This window comes from Elephas maximus, chromosome 1, assembly GCF_024166365.1.
Source record: "Elephas maximus indicus isolate mEleMax1 chromosome 1, mEleMax1 primary haplotype, whole genome shotgun sequence".
Taxonomy (NCBI): domain Eukaryota; kingdom Metazoa; phylum Chordata; class Mammalia; order Proboscidea; family Elephantidae; genus Elephas; species Elephas maximus.
The window spans coordinates 165,100,659-165,116,208 of NC_064819.1; positions in this window are offsets into that span (position 1 = coordinate 165,100,659).

Sequence of the window (15,550 nt, forward strand, 5' to 3'; positions counted from 1 at the left end):
AACTTTGGTGAAGGGTAAGACAGTACACAATACTGGGAAAGCCAACACAACTTGTACAAAGCAATGTCATGGAAGCTCCATAGACACATCCAAACTCCCTGAGGGACCGAATTACTGAGCTGAGGGCTGGGGACCATGGTCTTGGGGAACATGTAGCTCAGTTGGCATAACATAGGTTATAAAATAAATGTCCTGCATTCTACTTTGGTGAGTAGCATCTGCCGTCTTAAAAGCTTGTGAGTGGCCATCCAAGATACTGCACTGGTCTCACCCTATCGAGAGCAAGGGAGAATGAAGAAAACTAAAGACACAAGCGAAAGATTAGTCCAAAGGACTAATGAACCACAACTACTACAACTTCTACTAGACTGAGTCCAGCACAACTAGATGGTGCCTGGCTACCACCACTGACTGCTCTGACAATAGAAGGTCCTGGACAGAGCTGGAGAAAAATGTAGAACAAAAGTCTAACTCACACACACACAAAAAAAGACCAGACTTACTGTCCTGACAGAGACTGGAAAAACCCCCCAAGTATGGCCCCTAGCTCAGTAATGAAGTCACACTTGAGGTTCACCCTTCAGCCAAAGATTAGACATCCCCATAAAACAAAACAAGACTAAAGGGGCACACCAGGCCGGGGCAAGGACTAGAAGGCCGGAGGGGACGGGAAGGCTGGTAATAGGGAACCCAAGGTCAGGGAGAGTGTTGACATGTTGTGGTGTTGATAACCAATGTCACAAAACAATATGTGCACTAACTGTTTAATGAAAAGATAGTTTGTTCTGTAAACCTTCATCTAAAGTACAATAATAATTTAAAAATGCAAGTATCTATTGTTTCTTGCGGCATCACTTAGTGGTTTTCCTTTTGTATGCATTCTACTATATTTCTAATATAATAACCCATTGCCATCAAGTCGATTCTGAATCATAGCGACCCTATAGGACAGAGTAGAGCTGCCCCATATGGTTTTCAAGAAGCAGCTGGTGGATTCAAACTGCTGATCTTTTGGTTAGCAGACATAGCTCTTAACTACTGTACCACCAGGGCTCCTCTAATATAATAAGTTTCTCAAAACTGTACTTACTAAGAATCTGTAATTACCAACATTTTTATATAACATTAAAAATTATTTAAAAGTAATATAACAATTAATACTTGGTTTTTCTGAACAATGAGAATATTTTTGTAATTTTTCTTTCACCAAATTAAATGCCTTTCCTGGTTTTCGAACTACAAAATCCTAGTGACTTTTATGCTGTTGCGTCCAAAATATATAATGTGATATCTTAAAGGTTTTCTCTATTCCAAAAGAATTACACTGAGTGGGTTCAACACTTATTATATCCAATTCACTCTGGGCTCAGACCAAAATTTAGAATGCTTTCCATAAATACGACAACAAAAAAATTGTTTTCCTGGGTTATCACTAAGTTCTATCTGATTCTACAGAGATATGTTCAAGACAGTTTAGGGATGCAGTAGTGAAATATAATGGGAATAGAGCACTACTAGCCTGAAAGGGAAGCCACCATGGTCTGTCTCCAGGTTTATTTAGTAAGGTGACTTTGGGCAGACTTAAACTTTTGGTGTCTTGGTTGCCCTTGTGTAAAACAAAAAGCTTATAAAACTACAGCTTTCTTCTTTGCAAGGTTATACCAACATTTAAATCAAAACACTATGCATTTATGAAGCACTGGTATCTTTGAACGACTCAGAATATTTTTCAATCAAGAGTTTGTGTAAAAGCAGACGGCGATCAATAATTTCACATCATTAAATTCATGTTGGCTGTATGTGAACTAAGTACGTATAGAAATCCACACTATAAAATTGCAGATGCCCTTATTCTCACATATCCAAAAAAAAAAACCATTTCCTTGTAGTCGATTCTGACTCATCGTTACCCTACAGGACAGAGTAGAATTGCCCCATAGAGTTTCCAAAGAGCTCTGGTGGATTTGAGAGGCTGACTTTTTTTGGTTAGCAGCCGTAGCACTTAACCACTATGACACCAGGGTTTCAGAGTTTCCTTCCTTCTAAATGTCTAAAATAGTAGATTTTAACTTCAAAATTAAAATTACACTGCCAATATTCCTAAAATTTTAGATGAAACCAAGTGTAATTTAATAAATATTTACTAATATCACTGCTTTAAATTACCTCTTGCCTTCTAGTCTTGCACAAAATTCATATAAAATAATTTAATTTTAAAAAACTATTCATCAGGATTATTGAGATAAAATTGCCCATATTGTTGTGATGTAAAACACATTTCCAAAATATTTCGTAGAAAAATATGTGTTTTGTGTGCACTATTCAGAAATGCAAGGTGTTTAAGTTTTTCCGGAGACTTTTTCAACAACCAAGCAGTAATGAATATTTGCTATATTTTGATCCTGAGAGAAAAAAATCAATGCCAAGTAGTTTAGGTGCTTTGTTATCTAGACACTTTGAAACTTTTTCATTTTTTTTTCAATCTACAATGAACAATTAGAAAAACTGGCATATTCTTGGGGAATAATATTATTATATTGTTAGTTTTATAATCAAGCCTATCTCTTCATGAGTAACTATGACAGTTACTAAGATGCCAAGTCACAGGCCCTTAGGTTAATCGCCAATGTTTATCAAACATCAATTGGGAGCCAAGGTGTTTTAGTGATGTTGCAGGGTGAGGAGAGGTGGGGGAAGTAGAAAAGATTAAAATCTTGTATGTAATATGAGGGTACAAGGGGCCCTGATGGTGCAACAGTTAAACTCTTGGCTGTTAACCAAAATGTCAACGGTTCAAACCCACCAGCAACCCCAAGAGAGAAAGGACATACAGATCTTCTCCTACAAACATTACAGCCTGGGAAACCCTATGGGGCAGTTCTATTTTGTCATAGGGTCACTATGAGTCGGATTCCACTATGAGTCAGATTCCACTATGAGTCGGATTCCAGAAGAAAAACAATATGATGGTAAAAATGGTCCCAGCCTCCAGGGACTTGCAATCTGGTTGAGTGAATAAAGAAGACTAGTAACAATGAGCTGTTGCACAATAAACCAAAAAACCAAACCCGTTGCCATCGAGTCAATTCCAACTCACAGTGACCCTATAGGACAGAGTGGAACTGCCCCCATATGATTTGCAAGGTGTGCCTGGTGGATTTGAACTGCTCATCTTTTGGTTAGCAGCCAAGCACTTAACCACTCTGCCACCAGGGCTCCTGTAGCACAATAGCCCATAACCCATTGCCATTGAGTCTATTCTGACTTATAGCAACGCTACGGGATGGAGTAGAACTGCCCCATAGAGTTTTCAAGTAGCACCTGGTGAATTCGAACTGCTGACATTTTGGTTAGCAGCCATAGCTCTTAACCACTAAGCGACCAGTATTTCCTGTGGCACAAAAGTAGGCAGCAAATGCCAGGAAAATTCAAGGAAAAGAGAGGATTTGTTCACAGGGTAATCAGGACCTACTTCCCCCAAAAAATAGTCTTGGAGGCAGGTCCTGATGAAGGGAATGGTTAGACTAAAACAGCTGAGGGTTAGAAAATGGTTTGAGAGGTGCAAGGACAGGAAAGGAATATGAGTAAAGATGTGTATGACAGAAATAAGGAAATAGTCTTTTCTGTCATACTAATGCAAATATTTACAAATTGAAGCAAATTGTTTAAGGCAGACGTTGACTTCTAGTATTATTGCTGTTATGAAAACATGTTGGGGATTTCCTCTCTCCCCTTGTTGTGTCCACTCTTTTCTAACTGGTCTTGCCTCCTCTGTTGCTTTTCTACCAGTACTATGTAAAGCCCTATGGTGCTATTATTGCTTCATTTGTGTTTAATTATAGGGATATAAGTCAATGTTCAAGCTAGAAACTTCGAAGTTCCCATAACACTTTCCTCATCTTTGTCTTCTCCCTTCATTTGATTAATAATCAAGTCCTGCTGATTCCAACTTCTAAAACTCTCTTAAGTATATCCAGGGGCAAATGAACCAGTAAGTATGGTACATACCAGCTTACAGTAAGCAAGGAATGCACAGGCTTAATTGTGTTTACTTACTAATCTGTAGTGCACAATTTTATATGGGTTTCACCACATCTTTGATGCACTACAGATTAGTAAGTAAGCATAAGTAAGCCCATGCCTACCTTGTTTATTGGGTAATCCATCCGAGTATACCCAACCCTATCCATCCCATCATCCATCATCCCAGTCCAAGCTCCATCTTCTTTCACTGTAATAGACTCTTAAAAGGCCTCCCCATTCCTAACAATTGTACCCCTTTAATATATTCCTTATATAGATACCAGAATAATAGATTTATGATATTAATTTTATCAGATTTTTCCATTTCCCTTAGGGAAAAAAATCCAAATATTTGATACTCTATGAAATCCTACACGATCACACCCCTAGTTTTGATCTTCAGGTTACCTTCTGAAAACCCCCTCAATCAACAGCCTTCCAGCCACTGAGGGCTTTGGGCAATTCTCTCAATTGGTAATGCTCCTTCCACCTACCACTTTGGGCCCCCTAACCTGGCTGACTGTCCAACATCATGCAGGACTCATCTTAGCGCCCTTTCTCTCAGGAAGCCTTCCCTTGCCCCTATGCTCTGTATCTGTGGACATAGTTGGTCCTCTATCATATCCCACAGCACATTGCGCTTCTTTTCCTCATGAAGCTAATCACATTTAGTTATTTTGTATTTTGTAGGTCATGTCTGTTTTGTTTATTGCTACATCCCCTCCAGTTAGCACAGTGCCCAGGCCAGAGAAGGCACTTAATAAATACTGTTTCAAATTCGTATTGGTTAAATGAGTGAAAAACCTAACAGAAATACTTATACTTAAACACTTTGCTGGAATATTTTCAGATTGAATTAAATATACTTGTATATTTTCAAATTAATTGTCTTTCCAAGGTATTAATTATCTTCAATATAAGGACTAAAGTTGCACTCAGTGGTTGGAGATAATTCCTAAGTGAACTGGAAATACTGACAAGCTTTGGGGTAGTTGGGGATTGGGAGCAGAGGATAGGAATTGCCTTCAAGGACTAGAAGAGAAACTGGAAATGTGCAATCTGGGGAGGTGGAGCTCTTGGATGGGGAAAATTTTCAGAGATTGAAATGGAAAAAGCATTTCTTTGGGGGAAAAGAAGGCACCACAGTTTATAAAAAGCCAAAAAAAGGGACTATAAATTTAAAAAATAGGAAAGCTTAGATTAGAAGTGGTGTATGTGTGGTGAGGATTAGAGGTGGGTTTCCAACTTGTTTTATCTTTCAAAGAAAAAAAAAGTAACTGATACTAAGGCAGCCTATACTTCAGTAATTTCTCCCCAGAATGCACTTTAGAAAAACTTTTGCACAAGGCACCAGAAGGCATGGACAAGGATGCTCACAGCACCAATGCTCATAGTAGCAAAAGAAAAAAAAAATCCTAGAAACAATCTAAATGTCCATCAAGAGGAGAATGTAAAAACACATTGTGGTGTATTCATAGAAAGATATATACACATCAATGAAAATGAGTGAAGAATGAATTTCAGAGAAATAAGGATAAATTTCAGAAACATAATGATGAGTGAAAAAAGCAAATTGCAGAAAATATATGCAATATGGTGCTATTGTAAATATTCAAAACCAGCAAAAAAAAAAATCCCAATACTTTGCTTAGGGAAATATACATATGTTATATATTTATAAAGAAAAAAAATATGTTAATGGTACTTCTTAGAAGGATGCAGTGGGATGAGACCCAAGAGAAGAAAAGTCTTTCAGCAATATTGGTATTGTTCTATTTCTTGAGTTAGATGGACAGCTTATAGACATTAACTTCATTATTATGCATATATATGTATATATTTATTCAGATATACAAATCCTTTTAAAGGTATAAAATACCTTATACTTTTAAAACAATGATAAAAGTCAAAGTCTTTGCCATAAAATATATAAATAAGATGAACAAATCTCAAAATATAACAAAAAAACACCCAAAATATAATAGTAAAAAATATAATAAAAAAAAATAGAGGATGGTAAATTGAAGAGAGTAAGGAAAATGCTATATAAACTTCAAGTGCGCTATATGCATTGAAAAATTTGGGATTTATCATGACCATTCAAAAATATTATTAAACTAATGAAGCTCTTGCTCCTCTAAATGACCAAGTGTAAAAATATAAATGAGGCTAAGAAAAAAAAACAGAAAGCTCTGAAATAACTAACCAATGCTGATTTGTTAGAGTTATAGCCCTGATCCTGGAGATGGATATTGATTATTTTTTGGCAACCTGTGTAGCCAGAAATTGGACAAGGGTTAGAATGACCACAACTCCACACTGAGGATGTAGGACTTGGTCTTGAATAAAGTGGGCCTATAATTTTTTTTTTTTTATAATACAGCCTATGAGTCAGAATCGACTTGATGGCAGTGAGTTTGTTTTTTTTGGTTTTGGTATAATAGAGCCTGGTACATAACTACCCAGTAAATGTATATTGAATGAAAGTTAAAAGATTTAATGGTGTAGCCTGTCTTCCTGTGATCCCCTCCCAGTGCTCTAGAGGAAGCTTCTAGCTGCAAGAGATCATCTGTGTGGATTGTAAATCTCAGTCTGGAAAGCAAAGGGAGGACAGCATGACTGGTTAAACGTCTCATTCTGCATTAATTTCAAGCTTCACTTGTAGGCAGCCAAAGGCAGCATGGAAATGAAAATTTTTGTCTCCACCCTGAGCCCCCAGAAGGAGGAAAACATGTACTTTGGCAGGTGACTGTTTTGCTCCTCTCCTTAAAAAGCAGAGAGAAGATGTATAAAGGTCACAGACTCCTCTATGGGGTATGCCCTAATTGTAAAGTTCTTTTACCAGAACCACTTCTTTTCTTGATAGCCACATTACTCATACTTCATCTAACTACCCATTTCTACCTTTTCTTCTTGATTAGTCACAGTCCTTCATGGCATAACTCTTGAGCTACCTACTTGAACCAAGTCATAGCCCAGCCTACAGGAACTTTGAAGAATAAAGCCACTTATGTCTGTGGAAGATGGGATCCTTTGTGCTCTTCATTCCCGCACTGATGAGGGCCACACCAGGCTTTGGAAAGTTTAGATAAAGCCTAAGGAAGTGGTGGAATTCTGAAACACAATAATACAATAATTTTTAAACTTGTGGGAAACAGCAAACTAAATCTTTCATATTAATTGATTATTAAACTTAACATGAAAGTAGGTAAAATGAGACAGTTTGTAAACCAAATAGATATTTAAAAAGAAAGCAAGAAACTAATGATTAGAAGCTGTATATAATTTACAGATGATGTTCAGATGTAATAGATTCCAATGTTCTGTATTTGTCAAGTAGCTTAAGAATTTCTCAAATGAATTACTGGATGTAGACTTTAGTTATTTATTTTGCTTGTTATCATTCATTCTCCCTTCTCAGTTCTTCCTGAAAATCAGTATATTACAAAATCAGACATAACAATAAACAGGGTTTTGAACTTGTTCTTTCTGGTTCAGTCATGACTGAGGAAGCAAAACCAGGACAGACTCAAATTTTTAAAATTTGGGTGAGCCAGAAGGATAACTACAATGGGAAAAATTACAAATCAAAGCCCGGCTAGAAACCTAATCTCTCTCTTAGAAAATAAGGGCAGCATACCCATTGCATAATAACCAAATCTCTTGCCCCACAGATTTTGGGCAGAGTGGGAAACAGCAGTGTCCTGCTCAAAGGTAGCAGCCGACCGAGCTGCTTTACAGTCCTGCCGATAATCCAATCTCATGCATCAGGCTCTTGAAAGTGCTCAGTATGCCTCTTCTGAGTCTCCCATTCCAAGGCTTCGACTCCTAATTTTCCTGTTCTGGCTATTGTCTGGGATCACCCAAATTGTAAAAGTAAAAATTTGGCTCTGTTCCAGTTTCAGTTCCTTGGCCATGACCAAACTAATTCCAACTGGTTTGAAGCCCTGATGATAAGCAAGAAGGTTGCTCTCTAGTTGTTTGTATCTTAAATCATCATCATCATCATCACCATCCAGAGCCATACAGATAGTTCTTCATGAATATTTATAATGCTATCAATTAAATTTCAAATTAATAACACTACAGAAGAAGAAGAGTAGGACAATGCCAGAGACATTAACCAGCAACAACGAGTTTATAGCTTTATAGGCACCTGTCTTGTACTTATGAGATAAGGAATATTCTTTTACTGCTGGTTGAAAGCATATTGCTCCTTATCATGGATGTCATCGTTGATGACTGAAATAATTAATTTTGTAGCATATATTATTATATCATCACACCACATGCCACTATGGTTTAGGATGCAACAGATTCCAAACACTTGTCATGTCTACAAAACTTCACCCTGTGGTAAAATTTGGAGAGGTTTTAAATGCGAGAGAAAAAATTATTCTTTTTTTATTCTGATCCTACCAACAAATGTGATGACTTCATAGTTTCATATACTGCCGTATCTAAAGAGAATTAAGCCCTTTAACTGTATATTGCTAGCTTTCTGGTGATATGCTTTTGTATTTTAAAACAGAGAACAAGGCTCTTTACACAAAGCAACATCATGAAGGCATGGCCTGAGAGGACTGTCATCACTGTGATCATTGTATCATTACCAGTTTTATTCACACAGAAAAATAGTTCTCATGAAATTTCACTAAGTATTCTCTGTGGCATTGAATTAACTACTTGGGTACAGAAACTAATATACGAAAGTATGAAAATTAAAGCCCATCAAGTGTCAAGTGGGAAAATCTGCCTACCGTTTCTAATGGCCAAGTTCGCAACCTGAGGTACCAGACTTTTCAGCCTCAAGCAAACCTAACCTTGGTTCACCTTGAAGTCCCCTAACTGACAGGGCTCCATCAGATATTATATTTCCTGCCTGCCCTTCTGGGATGCTGATTGACAACCTCTCCCCTCCAGCTTCAGGCTGGCCTGGCAGGCTGTTTTGTCAGCTGTGGCCTGGCTGGGCCTGGTGGGGCTGGGGCCTGTCAGCTAGCTTCGAGGCTCCACACCGCAGGAGCTCAGCTGCCTCAGCCTCACCCGCTGCTGCGGCTGACAGTCTGCCTCCAGGCTGGGGAGACCTTTCTAGTCTGCAAATAACACTGGAGAATTCAGACTAATCGGTTCAGCTTCCCAGAGGCAAAGGGAAAAAAGGGTTTCTTAAAAGCAAGAGGATTAAGAGGTAAAGTGAGCAAAGGCTTGCCTGGTTTCCACTTAGGGAATCTGGAAGAGCACAATCAATCAAATAAATGGCTCATCTAATCATGGGAAAAACAGGGTAGGAGAAGAGCTGTTTCGTGCCTTTGTAGTCTTGTAAGGTCCGTTACAGAAGCATCTAATAACCTAATATGTTCTGACATGTTAGAAAGTAGAGGACATTTCCTTTACTCCTCCAAATCCTATGTCTTGTAATTTTCTGGTTTTTTTTTTTCTTTTCTTTTTCTCAAAGGGGCATTTCTCATTATTAGCCACAGTCCTTCACCCTGCACACACACACACACACACACACACACAGAGAACTATATCTCAATGCTTATCCATTCTGCAAGTGAATTACCGTAATAGATTACCTTAAAACAAAAGTTGGAACTGAGAAACCCTATGTGGTTTTGATGAAAATCAAGCACCATTAGATTCTATCATGAAGGAGCTCTATATTTCTAAACTGGGAATCCATTTACCGAAACTTCATTAGAGCAATGTTACTGATTATTCTGACATTCTTTGTTTTCTCCTTTTTTAATATACCTGGGTTTTCCTGACAGTTCTCCAGGATGTTTTATCTGGACTTCTCAAGCCCTCTACCTTATGAACGGTATCTGCTTAGAAAATAGATGTCCCAATGCAACTTGTAATTTAATTTGACTCTCACTTAAAGAAGCATTTTCTTTAGCAGGAGAGAAATCTTCGAGGAAAAAATACTTTCAGGTCTTGATTTGTATAAGTAACCCCTTGCACTTGGTGGGTCATTAGATCTCTCACCAGTTTGTAATGCAATCAGAGGCCACATTCTGCTCTTAAGGGCTACTTGGTAATTTGCTTGTTAATATATTAGCACACAGCATTGATCAAATGGCTAATCCAATCACACGCTTGTTATTGATCCTTTATTGATTACCCAGCCTGGCGATCACTTTTGTCAGGTTCAGTCAATAGCAGATGCCAAGTAGCCTTTCACACACCTAATTAGCTTATGAAATAAACCAAACATTTTGCCTGGCCCCAAAGACAAAGATCAATGGAAAGCTTTGGGGCTGAATTCAGATGATTTTTTCATCAAGTTTTCTCTTCTCTTCTGCAGCCACTCAAGTTCACATTAACACTCTCCCTCTGGTTTGAAGACATCTGAAAAGCAGCTGCCATGTCTGAGACACTGAAGCAGCTGTAAGCCATAAATCACAAGGGTGAGGGATTCTGGGTTGCACATTGGCATGTGGTCTGTCAGGCCAGAAAAATAAAGACATAAAAGAGCCAAAGGTCAGAGGTACGTAGAGTTTACAAGCCTGAACTTGTGCTATATTTCATGCAAAGAAACCTTGGCATTGGTGGTTGTTTTCAAACGCACTTTAACTTTACCTTGCTGATTTGGCACTTGATTAGATCTTTACTCATCTGAATGGACTGACTCTAGCTTCCTGCTATCCACCTTGCTATTGTTAATTTGATCCTGTGTCTGCATGCCCTCATTCAGAGGACTGGTCTCTTCAAGGGAAATTAAGCTGCATAACTTTCCAGTTGTACCAAATATTCGAATCCTTCGAAGGCCATTTGTGCTACCTTAAACTCTAAAATGAAAGCAATATTTGAGATGGTTTGGTTGATGCTTATCACAAGACTCTAAAGAAGTTGTCATTTCATGAACACAACCCTATCCCCCACTTTCCAAGGTGACCCTCATCATAGAGGCATTTACCCAGGGGCCCTAGTAATAACAGACCTATTTATTGATTCGGAGCAGGAAAGTGAGTAGAATGGCTTTCCTGGAAACAACTGACAGCTACGAAGTTGATTTCCCAGAGCAGTGTATGATAATCACTCCCAGTGATGGGAAGTTCCAAGTTCTAAAGCACACAACCAGGCTGGTGGAGTGCAACCAAGTATCCACTGGCAAAGTGAAGTGTAGAACTGAAGTGTGATCTTATAATCAATCCCAGAATGTTTCTGTCTACATTGACATTTTTAGAATACAGTATTTACCAAATGTCTTTCAATTTAAAAAGAAAAGCTAATTTCCAGAAACTGTTGTTGGCTTATTGCTTACTGCAAATTTTCTTGAGTATTTAGGAGAGCAATAGATTTACGGTCAAAAAGAAGAAAAAAAATCATATGAACAAACAAACACATACATACACAGTAGACTAACCGTTCTTAACCTGACAGGGCATATGAACACAAGTAAACTTTCCTTAGGAATTGTCTAGATAATTTCACCATCTTGTCATCTTGTCTTGGAGATAAAATCCATGTATATAGTGAAAATCAAAGGATTATTTAAAAGTTAATTATGCGTTTCAAGGATTTTTTTTTCATTTGCTTCTTCATAGGTTTTTTTATTTACTTTGCTTTTGTTTCCATGTTTAAAAAAAAAAAAAAAACCAGTGGTATATGGATCATCATATAAAATGATTATCTCACATTTCAAAGTATTTAAGGTCACTTATTTTCTTTTGTGGAATTAATTTATTTATTTGTAAATTAAACTGAGATACAGAGAAAAGAGAAACTTACCTGAAGCAGTGTGACTTACCAGAACGTGATATTAAACGATTCCTACTTCTGGGAGAGATCACAAGATCAAGACTTTCCCCTTCCAAAACAGAACGTGAAAACTGATCTGAAGCAAAGTTGCAATGAGTGATTTGGCTGATGGGGCTCCTACACAACTTTTCTGGACTCTTTTCCCCTCATAGGTGCTCACCCCCAGGTCTTTACTGTTCTCTCTAAGGTACAGGGTGAATAAACAGTATTAATTAAGCTCTGGAGCCACACTTAAAAAAAAAAAAAAAAAACCCAGAACCGAACTAGATGCTGTCAAGTTGTTTCTAACTCATAGCGACCCCATGAGTGTCAGAGTAGAAATGTGCCAATACGGTTTTCAATGGTTGATTTTTCAGAAGTAGATCACGAGGTCTCTCTTCTGAGGTACCTCTGTGTGGACTCAAACTGCCAACCTTATGTTTAGCAGCCAAGAGCATTAACCGTTGCTCTAACCAGGGACTTCAGAGTGAGACTCCCTGTGTTGAAATCCTTAGTCTGTCATTTATTGACCTTGTTGGCCTTGGGGTTATTTAACTTCTCCACCTCAGTTTCATCATCTGAAAAAGGGGATAATGACAGACTCTACCTCTTAAGGTTTTTATGAAACTCAAATGAGTCAATACATGCTTTAAAAAAAAAAGAAGAAGCTTAGAATAGTACCTGGCATATGGTAAGTACTCCAGAAATGTTGGCCATTTAGACTATTATTATCTGTCGAAAAATGATCTCCTCCTGATATTTCTTCGGTTCATCATGTTCACCTTAGGACCCCTCAACAGAAGTCTTCGCCATCTAGTATCATCTGAACAAGATACCGAATTATCTGACAATTTATCTCAGGAGCTCCACCTTAAGTATAGGCTACAGAAGAAAGAGATCTAATAAACACATTTTCAGGTAAAGAAAAAATAACCACAGCTCCATATGTCATCCCTTCGAGAGTTATTGGTATTTAAAAAAGAAGCTACTTAGGAGCAATAGAACCAGTAAACCCGTTGCAGTGGCATGAATCTGACTCATGGTGACCCCATGTGTGTCAGAGGAGAACAGTGCTCCACAGGGTTTTCAGTGGCTGGTTTTTCAGAAGTAGATCACCAGGCCTTTCTTCCAAGACATCTCTGGGTGGACTCGAGCCTCCAAACTTTTGGTTAGCAGCTGAGCATATTAACCATTTGTACCATTCAGGGACTGTGGAAGCAGTATAGTAACTCCTTTGTATTTCCCAATTTAAAAGTTATGGTTTCAACCCCTGACCACTGTCAGGGTCAAATTTAAAATAATTGTATTGTGGGGGGCTGGTGTCAGAGAGCTTAGTGGTTGAGCTTGTCAGACTAGATAACCTCTTCCATCTTAATGCACCAGTGATTGCTAACCACTGGACTATTGTTAAGAGTGAGAGAAAGTAAGAGATCTAATAAAGTGATGGATTTTCACTGTTCCAAAAACAGACATTTGGAGGAGATTACTGTACTTTGGTCCACATTAGGGCAACCAGGTGGAAACGATAGTCTCGTGAGCTTGCCTTTTGGGTATTACTCATTAAAGAAGCCAAGGATGGTTTTGTATATAGTCTCTTCTACACTGAAATAAAAATGTACATTAACAAACTGAGATATATTTACACTTGCTCCTCACCGATTATCTTGTTATCTGACATTTTGCATTTACAACAATAGTAAAATATCTGCTCTCTATTTTGTACATTAACAACATGTCTCACAGTAACAAACGGTGAGGTGCGAGGCGAGAGTATCAGCTTTGATGGTTAAAATTATGTGTCAACTTGGCCGGGCCATGATTCTTGTGGTTTGGCAGTTATGTAACGATATAACTTGGTAGTTACGTAATGATATAATTCGGCAGTTATATAATGATGTAATTTGATAGTTATGTAATGATGCAATTTGACAGTTATGTAATGATGTAGTCATCCTCCATTTTTGCATAACACCAATTTCCCAAAACGACCTGGTCTTTGGAATCTAGCCATGTCAAAAACATTTTGCTAACACCTTAATTTTAATCACTGTAACTAAAGGGGCTGAATTATATAATACCCTGTGAGGATCTATAAAAGTAGGACACTTCTACCTTTGGGAGTATAGCTTAGCGGAGACAGGCTTGAAATATCAGCTTCTGGAGTTTTTTTTTTTTTTTTCCTCTGATGTAAGCGTATAGTTCCATCATTTCAAGGTTTTGGGTTTCCAAGTTTTTTATTGACAGCAGTGGTGAATTCAAGCTAGGAGAAAAAACACGCTGTATTTTACAACTATTTACAAACTTTAATCATCCAGCACTAGCCATAAGTAAATTTGTAAGGGTTTTTCATCATGAAAAATAATCACAACCTGCCTGCCACTGAAAATAATAACTGATCCTTTGGTAAATTACATATGATTTCCCTCACATGTAAATAACATTCCCATGGTCTATAAGCTCTTAGAGTATAAGAACTGCAAGTTATGTGTTAAAATGTCAACAAAATTTAATGAACTTATCAGAGCTAGCAGGCTCCTGAAAGTCTGTTTTTCTGATCTGTAGAACCAAATACATTGTAGGTTCTCAACCAATCTTTCGAACATAAAAGAAATGTACAGGATTTTTGTTATTTATGCCAAATTGGAATTAAATTTTTTTCAAAATGTAATTACTAAAATTTTTAACTGATTTGGTTAGTTACAAATAGACAATCACTTAAACACGTTCAAAGATATTAATAGACTTGAACAGAGTAAGTGTACAACAAAAAAAAACATAAATACTCTTAATCTCAGTAGCCAAAAATTATTATATTTTGCATAAATATTTGTTTAAAATGACATAATTTGCAGAGGTGAATTGAGTCTACTTAAGGATAATAGTGGAGGTGAACAAAGTAATTATTAGAAAAATACACACAATCAGTTATCAAAGGATAACGCCAATCATTTTTAAAAATTAAGAGTTTGAATGTCTTTCTTCTCTATAAATGCAAAGAAAAAGTAAATCATGACGATAAAATGCTAAAGGGTGAAAGGGTATGGGTTTCTTTTGGGGATGACAAAAATGTGCTGAAATTGATTGTGGTGATGGCTGAACAACTCTGACGATAACAAAAATTATATTTAGGTTTTCTTTGGAAGAGATGATTTGTTTTCATTTTATTTTTTAGTGAGTTAGCTTGACAGATTAAAGGTAGGAAGAGCATTTCAAACTATTAGTTAAAATGTGAAGAAATAAACATTAAAATGTTTTAAGAATTAAGTGTAAAACATTTATTTATTTTAGTGAAACCAAAGTTGTAAGTAATATATCATTGTTTATTTAATAAGATTAAAGTGAACACTTTTTAAAACATAAAACCTGGCTTTTAAGTGGGCAAAACACAAACCTGATGTTTATAGGACCAACTCTTTGATCAAATTGCAGAGTTCTTCCATCTAACGAAATTCAAATACACTTCTTAAATGAACTCCTTGCAATGAGTTTTCATGAATTATGACCTTGTTTTAATGCATTCATTAAATATAGTATGCTAATGAGTTAACTAGTAAATTCTAAGTTCCAGCTATGATACTGTATTTCAGATATACTTTCAGTTTTTAAGAATGAGAGACAGAGAGATTGAGACAAGTAATAAAAGTTTCAAAATCAAGCTGGAACCATGCTTCTATTCATCTATGCTGTTTGCTTTTAGATAGCACACATTAAACCAAAAAGAAGGTGACAGACAACATCAGGTTTGCCAGTCCCAAAGTTTATAAAAGTGACACATGATCTCTGGTGA